Source organism: Schistocerca cancellata, chromosome 2 (assembly GCF_023864275.1).
Source record: "Schistocerca cancellata isolate TAMUIC-IGC-003103 chromosome 2, iqSchCanc2.1, whole genome shotgun sequence".
Classification (NCBI taxonomy): Eukaryota; Metazoa; Arthropoda; class Insecta; order Orthoptera; family Acrididae; genus Schistocerca; species Schistocerca cancellata.
Window position 1 is genome coordinate 140,003,800 of NC_064627.1, and position 14,088 is coordinate 140,017,887.

Here is a 14,088-nt window from a genome sequence, read left to right on the forward strand (position 1 = left end):
TAACTCTGAACAATTAATATGCAGCTTCATTTTCAAAACATTTATTCTCATATCACTGTTGGCTATTCCTTAAACTGCATAAAATAAGTTCAGTATTTAGCCACAGCAAAACCAAGACAGTGGGCACATCACTAGCTGTTATTAAAATATATCTTTCCCTGTTTGAATCCAGAAAGTTTGATTGTAAATAATCTTCCATTCTAAGACGAATAGAGCTAACTCTTCTGATAATGATAGGATCATATTGAGGAGATTCTAATCCCCCAGCAGAATTTCCAAAAGCATGCCACCATACCATGAAATACTGCAATTTTTGGACACTTATTTGATAATTCTTAATATTTTGTATATACACTGGAAAGATTGAAATATCAACAATTACGAAAAAGGTACATCGGTACTTCTGCAAAGATGACACATTGAGTTGCATACAGGCACAACAAAAAGACTGTTGCACACTGAGCTTTCAACCAAAGCCTTCCTCAGAAAAGAAAGGAAAACACACACACAGGCAGGCACATCTCATGCACAGATGATCGCTATCTTCTGCCACTCTGGCCAGACAGCAGTTGTTGCGTTGAAAGAAAGCAGCCATACTGAGTGGGGCAGGGAAGGAGGAGGGTTATCAGGGTACAATTCGGGGGAGCATGCAGGAACTAGAAAGCTGCAGGAAAAGCATGCTAGACGCAGCTTTGGGTGGGGTTGGGGGAAACAGAGAGAGGAGAAGAGAAGGGAAAAGACTGGTGGATTCATTGACAGAGAGCAACACACAGTGATGCTGAGGGGACATGAATTGATAGGAGGTGAAAGGACAGAGGAGATGGAAACTGTCAGGTGGTGGGTGTGGGGAGAGAAGTTAATCATATGATGACGTGGGAATAATTTCAGGAGAGGAGCTAGTGTTGTAATGATAATACTTATCTGCACACTTCAGAAAAGTGTGTGGTGGAGGGGAGGATCCAAATGGTCTGGGTTGTAAAGCAGCCATTGAAATCAATCATGTTATGTTCAGCTGTGTATTGTGCCTCAGGGCGGTCCACTTTGCTCTTGGTCACAGTTTGGTAGTGGCCATTCACTCTGGAGGACAGCTGATTGGTGGGCATACTCATACAAGAAGCTGTGCAGTGATTGCAACAGAGGTGGTGTATGACATGGCAAGGACATCCGTGAAAGCAGTCTTCTTCCTCTCTTCTCTCTGCACCTCTCCATTTCTGCTCTCCATTACCAGCAATCCCCCACACCCTCACAGCCTCCTGACACTGTACCTGGCAGTCTTGTCCTTCCACCTTACACTCCTAGTCCGCTTCACCAGACAGCACTCACCCCCCCCCCCCCCCTGCCCCCCTCCACTCGTACCCTACTATTTCTCCATCTTCACTGCCCCACTTAGGATTGCTGTTTTCATTCAACTGAAGTTGCAGTCTGGTTAGAGCGGATGGAGGTAGCGGTCATGCGCATGTGAGACGTGCCTATATATGTGAACGTGTGCATTTTTCTTTCTTTCCTGAACAAGGCTTTGGCCAAAGCTCAGTGTGTAACAGTCTTTTTGTTGTACATGTAAGAAACTCAATGTGTCATATTTACAGTGAGTAGCAGTCTATCCTTTTCATATTTTGTACATAGGTTTAATAAAAGTAAAGTCAAATGAAACCAACTGTTTAGTGAGATTTGATACAAATGCTTATGTCAAACATTTAACAAAGTCATTAGGAGACAACATTAAGATTTTTGCTGCTTTGACATGTATCAAAATTCCATTCAAACTAGAACAACAACAAACATAATACAAAATTAAGACCCACTTTCAGTCATTTTACGATACCAGATGCTTAAGCAATGAGCTGGTGACTGATACCAGAGCCTGAGTTTGTTTGTATGATGGTTCAACATGGATGAACAGAGTACAACTCTCTATAAACACAATGACAGATAACTCCTGGCTTCTTCTTTTGTATTCATTTACACAGCAAACAGTATCAGCCAAAACCCGGGAGTAGCAAAAACACTGGCTGGAGGCACGAGGAAATTACACATCCCCTACAGCTTTTTTGCTTGCTTCCTCCATTCAGTTGTAGGAAAATGAGAAAGAATGATAGCTGAACAATAGAGACAGGGGATAAGGAATGATAGGAAAAGCCACCTGGTATAATTTTGCACAGAACACAATTTAATTATTGCAAACACTTATTTCTTACAGTTATGCGGTAATGTTGTCTATGTGGAAGAAACCTAGAGACTTCGGAATATTTCAGACAGAATTTTTGTGTATAAGATGCCACCTTTAAGATAATTAAAGAGACCTTTGTGGAAAAGAGAAGCATTTGAATAGATATTAAGAGCTCAGGTGGCAAGCCAGTACTAAGCCAAGGAGGGAAAGCTAAAAAGTGAAAGGAATATGTAGGGGGTTATGCATATGAGACAGGCAAAATACCCTTTAATAATTCAATATACAAACAAGATGGGCAAATGTTACCAAACCATCTGTTTACTAAGTCATGGATGCAAAATACTGACATGAGTGATTTGCAGAAGAATGGAAGAACTGGTACAAGCCAAGCTCAGCTAAATAAATTTGGGTTCTACTGAAATGTAGGTACATGCAGTGCAATATTTCCCATTCAGTCTGCCTTAGGAGACTGACTGAAGAAAGTCAAACTTATATGTACAACATTTGTAGATTAGAAAAAAACTTTTGACAGTATTGACTAAAATACACACTGAAGCAGGGATAAAATACAGGTGGGGAAAGGTTATCAACAACTTGTACAGAAATAAGACTGGATTTGTAAGTGTCAAAGGACATGAAAGGGAAACAGTAGTTGCGAAGGGAGTGAGCCAAGGTTGCAGCGTATCCTCAGCGTTATTCAGTCTGTGCATTGAGTAAGCAGCAAAGGAAATGAATGGGATATTTGGAAAGGGAATTAAGTTCTCGGAGAACAAATAACAACTTTGTGGTTTGCCAGTGGCATTCTAATTCTCTCAGAGATGGCAAAGGACTTGGAAGATCAGTTATACGGAATGGAACATATCTTGAAATGAGATTGTCAGATGAATGTCAGCAAGAGTAAACCATAGGTAACAGAATATAGCCTTATTAAATCAGATGATGCTAAGGAGTTACATTAGGAAATGAGACATGAGCAGGTGATGTTTACAGTTTGGACAACAAAATAACTGACATTGGCCACATTAAAGATGGTATAAAATGCACACTGGCAACAGCAAGTTAGGCATTTCTTGTAAGGAGAAATTTCTTAATATTGAGTATAAATTTAAATGTTAGGCAGTCTTTTTTGAAGATATTTATTTGTCAGGGGTGCAGTCTTGTACAGAAGTGAAACATGGATGATAAAAATTTCAGACAAGAAGAGAGCAGAAACTTTTAAAATTTGGTGCTGTAGAAGAATGCTGAACATTAGATGAGTAGATCAGATTACTAATGAGAAGGTACAGAATCCAATTGTGGAGAAAAGAAATTTATGGCACAAAGTGACTAAAAAAATGGAAGGAACTGTGAAAGCTTATAATTGCAGAGGGAGACAATGACTTGTGTACAATAAGCAAGTTGAAGTGGATATTTGCTGCACAGAAGTTACACAGAGGTGAGAATGCTTGCATGGGATAGACTAGTGTGAGGAACTGCATCAAACCTGTTTTAGGACTAAAGAACACAATATGATTTTAATGTAAATTTACTCCAAGAGTGTGATAAAAACAGCCACTGAGAGATGCTACTATCCATTCGCTGTTTTAGTTCAGTTACACATTTTCCTGCTCATAAATTGAAGTTAAATAAGTCTGTGTTTCTTTATTGGTAAATGGATTACCAGATCATGAGGCATGGTTAGCCACAATATATATATTTTTTTTTTTAGTGTAACAAAAAAATATTTAATCCGATTAATGATCCAATAAGAATAATATAGGTCATGTAAGAGGGTGTTGACTCAGTTGAAGTTTACCATGTACCTAACGCTACTACTAAATTCAAGTTACTTAAAATATCATATAACTTATTTTGGGAAAAAAATACAGTTCTGTATTAGGATAGTGAAAGCATCATACAGTCATTGCAAACAAAAATAAAACTCCTTAAATTATCTAGAATGCCCATTGATCCATAAGTAGTTTATTATTGGGATATGTATTTGTACATTTTACAAAAGTTATGCAAATGAAATCTTAGGATCTGAAATTTTTTAAAAAAGTGAGAGCTCAGAAAACAAAACAAAATCAAGAAGAGAAATAGAAAGCAGCCACAGATAATGCCATTTCTACTATGGAGAGTGGAAACAAGCAGATTACCCAGTATATGTAGATAAAAATATATGTTAATTATTATTTAAATGTAACAAATTGATTCAATCGGTTCAAAAGAGGGAACAAAATAGTTCACTGTAAGACAAAAACATAAATAATATAAAGATACTCAAATTTTCCTTGCATTCTCTGTAGGAATAAAGAAAATAATAAAGTAACAAATGTAAAAGTCATAGTTCAGTTTATGAAATTTCAAGTAAGATAATTAATTATGTGTAAAATATCATCAGTCTGGATTTTGTGGGCATTGTCCAAGGCATTATTGTAATATTTTGATAGAGAAGTAACAGTTATATAGCACTAATAGTTCATCGTACTTCTAATTTATGAAAAGGAAAGGAAAATGTTGTTTTAAAGTATTAATTAATCCAAAGATATACATCCCATCAAATGCACGGGGAGCATACGGAGGGTATGTTATCATAGTTTGTCTGCTAATCACACTACACATAAATAATGTACCATCTATCATTGTATGTATGTCTCATAAACCACTGGATCAGTTTCAACCAAACTTGTACACATTCCACTTACCATCTGAAATGATGCAGTATGGTGGTAAGAACCATCTACCTCTTATGAGGGTGATGGTGGGAATGGTGGTGAGAATATGGTGGAATAGAAGCATAACTCAGTGGGAGGTCCAGGATGGAATAACAGCAGTATTGTGAAAAGGGTAGATTACTTATCACCATATAGAGCAGACACTGACTTGAAGACAGCCACAAGAAAAAGACTGCTATACATTTAAGCTTTTGGCCAAAAGGTCTTCTACTGAATTAGAAAAGACACACATATGACCACTATCACTGGCTGCACTGCTGAGGGTGGCCTCAGGGTCCAGAGACAGTGGTCATGTGTATGCGAGTTGTGCTTGTGTGAATGTATGTGTAGTTTCTAACTGGCAAAGAGGCCTTTTGTTCAAAAGTGTAAGTGTATAGCTGTCTCTATCCTTTTCATAATACTGGACAGTGACGCATTAGTATCAGCATATCTCTGTAACACCCCTGAAGCACTTACTACCAAATTTGAGAGGCTTTACACTTGCTACTGGGAAAACATTACTGTGGCATAAAGGCACCACTAGAACGCCTGTGGCTGAGTGTAGAGGTGGAAAGGAATGACATAAAAGCATAATTCAGAAATATGTAAAGCAATTTCAAGCAAAATTTTTGTAAAAATTACTCTATTTGTGTTAACATACTTTTTGAGCAAGATATCACTAGGGCTGGGAATGAGGATGATAAGGGGTGACATGGAAAAAATGTTCAAAAATGACCTGTTGATATTTCTTTCCTGTATTTAGTTTACTTGGAATACTTTCAAAGTGTGAAGTGGGCCACCCGTTGCCCCTGGGTATGGGTGTCCTTATTTGTCAATCAAGCCTCATAAGCCATTGTTTTGATTTAGTAAGTATTTGCCTGTGGGTAAAAGAAATAACAATGGCTTTGAAAATCATTGCTCTTGCCCCAGTTCCGAACTGTATGCTGTAATTCAATTTTTATATACAAAAGGATCCACAGCTGCCCAAGTGCATCAGACATTGTACCAAGCTTATTGGCTTACAATAATGCTTGAAGGAGAAGCTAGACAATGGTGTCAAGATTGTACTGTAGAAGTAACCATACAAATGCACATGATAAGGAGCAGAGGGGCAGTCCCAGTTTCCAGATCCAATAAATTTTGCAGCAAGTGGACCAAAAATGTGTGATATTGTTGGTGACTGATGACTGGTGCTTTTGCTGATGAATTTGCTCATGCTGGATGCATCACTATTATCTTAGCTATCAAGGAAAAGCTTAGATATCTATCATAAAGTATATGCAAGTTGGGCACAGAGAATGCTTACTGAGCAAAATAAAGAATGAACATCATCAATTAATATTTTTGGATCACTATTGGCAAGATGATTTATTTCCTCACATTATAGCAGTGGTGAGATCAGGATATCCTATGACACTGCGGAATCAGAACAACTGTCATTGTAGTACCATCATTCAGCTTCACCAAAACAAAGAAAATGCAAGTAACTCAAAGTAAAAAATGATGTCTACCATTTTCTGGGGTGGAAAGTGAATTTATTTGGCTGACTTCATGGGTGTGTCAATGTAGTGCAAAATGCTCACCAAAATGAGATGTAGCTTTCACTGGAAACTTCCATCTGGGATAGTCCTCCTCAACTACAGTGCACTTCCATGCGAAGGATAAGATTTATCATTTCTGTTGGGAACTTTTGTACCTTACAAATATCAATATTTGTAAAAATGGTCATTAGGCATTTGGTAAAAGTAACTGATTCACTATGTGACCCACGAGGTTCTCAGTTTAAATTTTCAGTAACACACACATCTCTTCTTGTGCCTGGGACAATGGCCTCGTGGACCAGGGATTGAAGTTGGCAAACTTATCACCATTGGTGACAACTGGTTCAGTTGCCAGGCAGAGAGCTTGTAGGCTGAGGAGATGAAAAACTTAGCAGAACATCACCATTGGCAATTACATGGAAAAGTGATGTAATTTTCTAGGAATCTGAAATCAAGTATAAAAACTTTTTCTAAAAATACATTTCGCAGCAAAATAGGTTCAAGCACGTTCCTGATGAAAACTGTCAAAGCCGGTAAACAGACATACTCAACAAACAATGGACTAGTCCATTCGCACCTCTCACGCAGCATCCTGGTTTGGGAAAATGCTACAAATGTGCACACAAAGGGTATTAAGATTACAAAAGGGAGCCATACAATGCATTGCAAAAGTATCACCTAGAGAATCCTGCAGAAATAAATCCAGAGAACTAAAAAATTTAACAGTGGTGCCAGTATGTGTGCATGTGTGTGTGTGTGTGTGTGTGTGTGTGTGTGTGTTTGTGTGTGTGAAATGGAGAATATCATGAACATAATACAAGAAAAAAAAATGACTGTCATATAGAGAGAAATAGGCTAAAATTAAAAGACAAAGAACTTATTAATACTGGAAACATACTGTACAACAGTTTACCACAGTATATAAAGATGATAGAACGTATTTCTCTTTTTAAAAGGAAATTGAAGAGCCATCTGATCTATATTTGCCCTTACAGTGTTAAAGAATATCTTGAAGTAAAAAATGATATAGTGTGTCAGTATATATTGCAAATTGAAACGGTAACAGATTTAAAACTGAATATAGAATCACTTCCAGTATGTGGTGATGTTTGAAATAATATTTCATGTCAAAATGTCGATGCTGTTTTCCTTCCTTTTTTCTCTCTTTTCCTGGCAGTGCTGAGTGAATACCAAGGAATTACAGAAAAATGCACTACACTACTGGCCATTAAAATTGCTACACCACGAAGATGACATGCTACAGATGCGAAATTTAACCAACAGGAAGAAGATGCTGTCATATGCAAATGTATAGCTTTTCAGAGCATTCACAGAAGATTGGCGCCAGTGGCGACACCTACAACGTGCTGACATGAGGAAAGTTTCCAGCCGATTTCTCATACACAAACAGCAGTTGACCGGTGTTGCCTGGTACAATGTTGTTGTGGTGCCTCATGTAAGGAGGGGAAATGTGTATTATCACATTTCCGACTTTGATAAAGGTCGGACTGTAGCCTATCGCGATTGCGGTTTATCTTATCGCGACGTTGCTCCTCACGTTGGTCGAGATCCAATGATTGTTAGCAGAATATTGAATTGGTGGGTTCAGGAGGGTAATACGGAACGCCGTGCTGGATCTCTATGGCCTTGTATCACTAGCAGTCAAGACAACAGGCATCTTATCTGCATGGCTGTAACAGATCATGCACCCACGTCTTGATCCCTGAGTCAACAGATGGGGACGTTTGCAAGACAACGACAATCTGCAAGAACACTTCAACGACATTTGCAACAGCATGGACTATCAGCTCGGAGACCATGGCTGCGGTGCAGCAGCATGGACTATCAGCTTGGAGACCATGGCTGCGGTTACCCTTGATGCTGCATCACAGACAGGAGCATCTGCGATGGTGTACTCAACGATGAACCTGGGTGCACAAATGGCAAAACGTAATTTTTTTGGATGAATATAGGTTCTGTTTACAGCATCATGATGATCGCATCCCTGTTTGGCAACATCGCGGTGAACGCACATTGGAAGCGTGTATTCGTCATCGCCATACTGGCGTATCACCCGGCGTGATGGTAGGGGGTGCCATTGGTTACACGTCTCGGTCACCTCTTGTTTGCATTGATGGCACTTTGAACAGTGTATGTTACATTTCAGATGTGTTACGACCCGTGGCTCTACCCTTCATTCGATCCTTGCGAAACCCTACATTTCAGCAGGATAATGCATGACCACATGTTGCAGGTCCTATAGGGGCCTTTCTGGATACAGAAAATGTTCGACAGCTGCACTGGCCTGCACATTCTCCAGATCTTTCACCAATTGAAAACGTCTGGTCAATGGTGGCCGAGCAACTGGCTCGTCACAATACACCAGTCACTATTCTTGGTGAACTGTGGTATCGTGTTGAAGCTGCATGGGCAGCTGTACCTGTACACGCCATCCAAATGCTGTTTGACTCAATGCCCAAGCGTATCAAGGCCATTATTACGGCCAGAGTTGGTTGTTCTGGGTACTGATTTCTCAGGATCTATGCACCCAAATTGCGTGAAAATGAAATCACATGTCTGTTCTAGTATAATATATTTGTCTAATGAATACAAGTTTATCATTTGCATTTCTTCTTGGTTTAGTAATTTTAATGGTCAGTAGTGTATATTATTGTTGGTGCCTTTTTACTTTTAATGACATTTTTTGTGGGTTGTAAGTGTAATCATGCATTAATTTTATACCGTTATATCATTGTATTCTCTATGTATATGTAAGCTTTATGCAAACATTACATGTCCAATATCATTGTAAGAAATGATCCACAGACAAATAAAGAATGTGACAATATGACCCTTGCTTTCCAAAAATATATCTCTAGTTTTACTTTTAAAAGATTTGTTTTTGGTACACAAACACAGTCTGGACTACTACCCGCAGCCTCACGACTGATGAATTCTTCATAAGAAATTTGTTGTCCACATTGTATTGACGTTTGAGAATAATAGTGATAACACAAACACAACAGTGGAAAGAAATATTATATAAATAACCCTCTCCAGTATCTTGTTGGCTCAAGAAGTGTTGAAATATACAATTGAAAAGCTTTTTTTAAAGCAGTCAAGAGGAAAATTCCATTCAGGTATGTGTTAATTTGTAAAGACATAGATGAACTGTCCAGTACTTACCTTTGGGAGGTGCAACTATCAGAACAGCTGACAGTAGCTCAAAAAATCCTAGTTTTTGGTATCACAGGTTCTTTATTAAAGGAGAATATAGGGAATGATTGAATGAGACTGAATAGAGAGTAGGTCACTTAGAACCATGTCATGTGGGAATCACCTTCAGTTTGATCTGCATTCCTGTTCTTGAAAGGTAGTCCCTTGTGGTCTGATTCCTGAAAGACCCATCGTCCCCTTCCCCCTTTTCCTCCCAAACTGTCTCCCACTGATCCAGCCTTTTCATCTTTTCTCCTCATCAGAAAGAAACACAGGTTCTGAGTGCTGCTCTTGAAGTGTTTGTGTCAGCGGTAGTGGGAATTGGACTTCCTGATTGTAATGCTGACCAATTCAACTTTCTCTAGAAAAATGTACTCTTACTTTTGGTGGACAAATCCTTCTGTTCAGGATATGACTTCTTGGAAAGAAATAAGTAGCTGATGATATATAAGTAAATACCTTGTACCTAATTATACTGTATCTTTTAATAAATATGTATAACTGATGAAATATTGCACATTTAATGTAATATTTGTGCAGAATTAATTTATCAAAACAGTAACCAATTACCTAATAAAATTTTGAAACTGGTGACTGATACGTTTAGTGAATTTTACTGGGGAATACTTCTTTGTCCATTATACTGTCCATAATTTTGAATTTTTGATGGTCTGAAGAAAGCCTTTTGCGAACACCACATCATAGTCAGGAAATGTTTTACCTTGGTGTAATATGTAGTTGCCTCACTAACTAATCATTTTTACTTGGAGATATTCATGTTACCTTGACCCCTCAAGAGGATTATAATTTTCCATAGTTTACTTACAAGATTATCTCCAGTAACTGGACCATTTTATATTAGGCTTTTCGTAATACATAGCCTCAGCAACAGAGATTAAAGGAGGACATAACAAGAAATATGGCAGAAGCAAAATCATTTTTCCAAGTGTATATACTATTATTTCTGGTAGAATCATTTTGATGGCCATCGGTCTGCATTAGTAATTTGGAGCAAAATGACCCAGCAATCAAACTGAATAAAACTGTAAACTAATTTCAACTGCTGAGAATCACAACAAAGCACTGTAGCTGCTTCATAAATAAAGATCAGACTCTTTATGGAGTTCACAAGTTTCATTGTATTCACATGTCTATCCATCTCCTACCTGGATACATTTCACCATCTGCAGTCTCATCTGTTAAGAAGATGGGCCTAATCAGAAATAGTGCCCTCTAATTAATGTAACATTTCTCAAATGTACTTTCTGTTAGTGGACAGGAAGGCAGAGAACAAAAACTTCAAAGTAGTCCCACATAATACAGTGCTTGGATTTAAAAAGATCAATGATGTAAGCACAGCTGATATCAAGGTTTCATTGAGAGGGTGGTAAAAATACAATGAACTACACAAAGGACATTTTGTAATAGTATTCAGCTCACTCATTGCTCCTATATATAAGAAAGATCTCAATGAAAGATACTACAGTTATTATCTTGGTGCATTACCTAAATAAGATTTATTTCTCAATCAATTAGTTATGTTGAAATTCTTTGGGGAGTGAACAGGAAAAATATTCAAGCTATATACAGACTGCAAAAAAGAGAAATACATAATTACCCAGAGTGTAGCAAGGCTCGTTGCCTCGAGCTTTTTTAAATGCATTCCCTTGTGAATATATTCTTCAGAGTGTTATGCGTGTTAAAAAATGTTTACTTCTATGTTAAAAATTGTTTAGTACACTATTATGGAACTAAAAACAACTATAATTTGCACCTGAACACAAAAGATAAAGTTAAAACTCAGCAATGTTTATTGTACAATGCCATCAAATTATATAATAAATTACCACAACATATAAAAGACATAGATACTATCTGCTCTTTCAAAATAAAACTAAAAGATTATTTGCAAAGTAAAAGTTTTTTATGATACTGGCGTACCAGAATTAAAACAGGTTACTTAATTTAAGAAGTAGTATATCGTAATGCATTTCGGACTGAGACACTGAGGTAGACAGTCATGTGTGCACAAGATCTGCTTGATTGTATGTGTGAATGGTGTGTGTTTCTCTTTTGCTGATGAAGGCTGTGGCCAAAAGCTCTATGTACGTGTCTTTTAATTGTGCCTATCTGCGACTTAGCATGTCTCCTTTACAGTAAGTAGCAATCTATCTTTTCCTACATTGTTGATATTCCTACCACGAGTTTCCATTGTCCGTATTTTGATATAATTATTAGGTAAGAAAAAAATGTAATTAGATACTAGATTAAAAGAAAATTCATTAACAACTACTGCATAAGAAATTAATTTTAAGTTGTAAATTTTTCAATGATTTGAATGAAGAAATCCATACAACGTAAATTGTTACCTGAATTAATAAAGAAATCAGTCAATCCAGTGACAGAGAAATTCTATCATCCACATTTATTTCCTTAGTCAAAATAAATTATTTAGCTTTATACCTTTCTGATGTGATGGTTAGGTTTAATAATTTAAGGAGCCAATATTTATATTAAGAGTGGAATATGAGGCAATGCTTCAATCTGGCAGTGTTCACACTGTGTCATTCCTAGTGCAGCAGAAGCAACACCTGGCAGGAACTATATGGCGCAGAGAATAGCTTGACTATGGCACACAATATGTTGGATGGCAAAAATTCCTATCTGTTGCTATCAGATTGAGATTCTGGTCCCCATGTGGTAAACACTCCTGAGGCAACATGAATGTTCAACTCCATAAAATTGCCCCAAGTGTGTAATCAGTTCCTGCCTTGAAACATATCATAGGCTATCCACATATAATTCCTTATGTACTGATAATTGGTCATTGTAGAAGAGTTTCTGCAGAGGATGGATAAGAAAGAAACAAATAGAGGCAGGTTAGAGCTTCAACTCAATCTTTGGGGTATCCACCGGGTTGTTATTTAGAAAGAGTATTCTTGACTAACAGTAGGGATGTGGGTTTAAATCTTCTCTGGCAGACATTTGCAATTGTTCACAGAGGGATTTTTAAGCTGTTATCAATGGTGAAAACATATTTCCTTATAGTTGTCCATATTCATAATAAATGCAATTTTTGTTGACTGTTTACAAAATAACAAAACTAGTTTTAAAGGTGGAAGTGTAGAGTGGCTTACATAACTTTGGAAAAGTAAAAGTAAAAGGTGTTTCTTGTTGAAAACAATTAGAGAAACAATTGTACAGCCAGTGACAGCAGACTCTGGTGACACACTGAGAGCTCCACCTGTATGGAGGCAGTGACCACCCAGCTCTTACTGACTGACAGAACACAGGAGCACTTTTCCTGGCAGAACATAGCACATCTTGTCTTTCGATTTTCAAACCAGTGTCCCATTATGAGCCCAGGATGCGACCACTGCAGCCCGGCACAGTGGTAGCCACCTCACAGTTGCGGGACTCTGCATTGAAGGCGTAGCCAGGAGGACAGCCACCGACCTTGTGCGAACCATCTCGCAAGCACATAATGAACAGGCGGCAGGAGCCCGGGAACGCGTGTCGTGAGTGGTCGCCGTATGGGAATGGGTTGTTCGCAGGACACGAGAACCCTGCAACGATAAGCACTAGTTAGACAGTTACTTGTCTTATTGTACTAGGTAATTAAAAAAGATCCATCTGATTTTCAAAGACTACATCTTCTACGTGCATGAAGGTAGAAACTTGGCATGTGTTTTAACTTGCTTGTAGGGTGCCAAAGTTTTTATTTTCAAAAGTGCCACGAAATTTTACAACATTATAGCTTTTACATGTTTGCACATACGACCTTGGGGTGATTTTTAAAATTACATTTAGGACCAAAATTTTGATTTATCATTCACAAATGTTCAATGGGCCCTTCACTGAATGCATGACAAATATCCAGAATATAGCCGGACTCATTTTGTGAGCATGGCTAGAGTTACTGCATTCACTGCTGTTGCTATCCAACATTGCAATTCAGCCAGAGTTGTTGCTAGGGGAGGGACACAGACTGAGTCTGACAAACACCAACAAAAAAAGGCCCTTACATTTAATATATTATTGAGGCTGAGCTCTTGACAAAAATCATACCCATACAATTGTAACCGAACTGCACCTGTTGAAACAGAGTACATAAAATACCTTTTGTTGTTGTGTTACCATCACCTCGGCAACGGCCTTGCCGCAGTGGATACACCGGTTTCCGTGAGATCACCGAAGTTAAGCACTGTCGGGCGTGGTCGGCACTTGGATGGGTGACCATCTAGGCCACCATGTGCTGTTGCCATTTTTCGGGGTGCACTCAGCCTCGTGATGCCAACTGAGGAGCTACCCGACCGAGTAGTAGCGGCTTCGGTCAAGAGTACCATCATAACGACCGGGAGAGTGGTGTGCTGACCCCATGCCCCTCCTATCTGCATCCTCAACTGAGCATGACACGGCGGTCAGATGGTCCCGGTAGGCCACTCGTGTCCTAAAGATGGAGTGCTTT

At 38.4% G+C, this 14,088-nt stretch overlaps 1 pseudogene; it reads left to right on the top strand.

The window, feature by feature from the left end:
- Positions 1–13,766: 13,766 nt before the first annotated feature.
- LOC126164126 (5S ribosomal RNA) lies at positions 13,767–13,884 on the top strand (annotated as a pseudogene).
- Positions 13,885–14,088: the final 204 nt, after the last annotated feature.